General features: G+C 36.5%; 1 pseudogene; it reads right to left on the bottom strand.

The window, feature by feature from the left end:
* Positions 1-1,741: 1,741 nt before the first annotated feature.
* LOC112577912 lies at positions 1,742-1,841 on the bottom strand (annotated as a pseudogene).
* Between the last annotated feature and the right edge of the window lie 549 nt (positions 1,842-2,390).

Below are 2,390 nucleotides of genomic sequence, written 5' to 3'. Positions count from 1 at the left end.
TATTACCAAACTGAGAAATAAATATCCTGTAATATTATAAACTGATAAACTCCAGAAAACCTCAATCTATTTTTAGTTTCAGTAGCTTCAAGTCTCTACTGGCTTCTATTTGATCAGTCAGAGGGAGATATGGGTCCATTTCCTACCTGATACAATAGAGCAATTTTCTTAACCTCCTCTGATAATAATCATCATCTCATCTCTTTTAAACACAGTTCCCAAGTCCCTTCTGGGAGATTCTGATTCAGTCCTTCTGGGATGGTGCATCAGATTTGTGTTCTTAACATAAGAAAAGCTTGGGAAAAATCAGAGTAGAGGGAATAGTCTGTTTTTAGAATCAGACAGCTCTGAGCTGAAATCCTAGATCTTTCACTTCCTAGTTATGTGGCCTTGCACAAATTACTTAACCTTCCTTAATCTCATCTGAAAAAAAAAGCGGAAATAAAAACATCTACCTCAGGATTTGTTGAGAGGATTAAAGGAACTTAAGCCCTTTATAGTATCCACTTTTCTGCATTCTGTTTAATCATTTCTTCTTGGGTTAGTTTGCAGATTGTGAACTTATTTAGCCCACAGGCACCGTGGTTTGATATATATGCATATATATGTGTGTATATATATATATAGTGTGTGTGTGTACATATATATAGTGTGTGTGTACATATATTTATATATAGTGTGTGTATATATACATATTTTACGTATCTTTTCAATTTGTTCATCAGATATGTGTAAAGCTTTTGTTTGTTTATTGGCTGCACTGCATGGCTTGCAGGATCTCAGTCCCTGACCAGGGATTGAACCTGGGCCACATCAGTGAAAGCCTTGAATCCTAACCACTAGACCACCAGGAACTCTGTGTAAAGCTTTTATTGTGCTCAAGAAACTGGGGTTCCCGGTACCCACTAAATACCTTCTTGATAGTATGATGTGTCAACATAGCCCACCCCCAGCTTCTGAAGGGACTGCCAAATTTCTTGTGTGTGTGACTTATCTGTGGCAGGCTCCTAATTATTCAGGGGTCCCCTGTGTTTAGGAGTGTCATGATCTTATCCCTCCATTGTATCAGAAATTCCAATTTTCTTGAATCCAATTATATATGTGTGTATATACATACATGTATGTATATATATATACATGTATATATATATACAAATGTGTATGTGCATATATATTTCTTTCTGTAGTTGAGGCAATTTCCCCCAGCTTTACTGAAATATTATTAATATAAGTATGTCTAATGTGTACAGTGTCATGACTAAAGACATGAAGACATAAAGACATGAAGACTAAAGACTAAAGACTATACATTGTAAACCCTGGTGACTCAGAGGGTAAAGAATCTGCCTGCAATAAAGTATACCCTGGTTCAATTCCTGGGTTGGAAAAATCCCCTGGAATAGGGAATGGCAACCCACTCCAGTATTCTTGCTGGGAGAATTCCATGGACAGAGGAGCCTGGTGGGCTACAGTCCATGGGGTGACAAAGAGTTGGATATGACTGAGCGAGTAACACACACACATTGCAAAACAATGACAACAATAAGTTTAGAGTCCACGCGTGTGTGCTCAGTTGCTTAGTTGTGTCCAACTCTTTCCACCCAGTGGACTGTTTCCTTGTGTGGTGATAACATTAAGATCTACTGTCTTAAAAACTTTCAATATAGTCACCATGCTATACATTAGATCCCCAGACCTTATTTATCCTTTAGCCAGGATTTTTGTACCCTTTGACCAACATCTAAAATATGAATGCTTCACAAATCTGCATATCATCCTTGAGCAGGGGCCATGCTAATCTTCTCTGTATCATTCCAATTTTAGTATGTGTGCATATGTACATATATTTTTCCTTCAACAGAAAATATACATTTAAATTATTCCATTTGATTTTTACACAGAATATGTTCTAGGTGCTTCGCATTGGCAATTTCCTCTTCCTGGCCAGAAAAACATTTGTACTTTTTTCTCCCATCCTAATAGCAAGAAATCCAATGGATTTCTGGAGAATACATTTATATTTCCTTTATATTTAGCATTGTTCAAAAGAATTAAGACACAAGATGGGAAAAATTAGATAAGCTCATGATTGAAATTACACATCAAATACATGTTGTACTGTTCTTTTCCCTTCCTGGTCATGGGCCAGGTATTTGTGCTAAATTCTTAAGCAGTCATTGCAAACCCTCTGCAGACAGAAAATGAAACAGATGATCCTCAAGCCAGTTATTAGGATGATCGTCTATATAAGCTTTGAACACTGTTTTAAGTTTTCCACTAACTTAAGACTTTATGTCCTAATTAACATCAGGATCATTAAGAACCTACATAAGAGTCATGAAGTATTACAGAAAACTAGTGCTTTCCAATATCCCAGCCAAATATAAAAT

Source organism: Bubalus bubalis, chromosome 11, assembly GCF_019923935.1.
Source record: "Bubalus bubalis isolate 160015118507 breed Murrah chromosome 11, NDDB_SH_1, whole genome shotgun sequence".
Taxonomy (NCBI): Eukaryota; Metazoa; Chordata; class Mammalia; order Artiodactyla; family Bovidae; genus Bubalus; species Bubalus bubalis.
The sequence above is the reverse complement of the archived record's forward strand: the minus strand, read 5'-3'. Positions and strand labels throughout refer to the sequence as shown.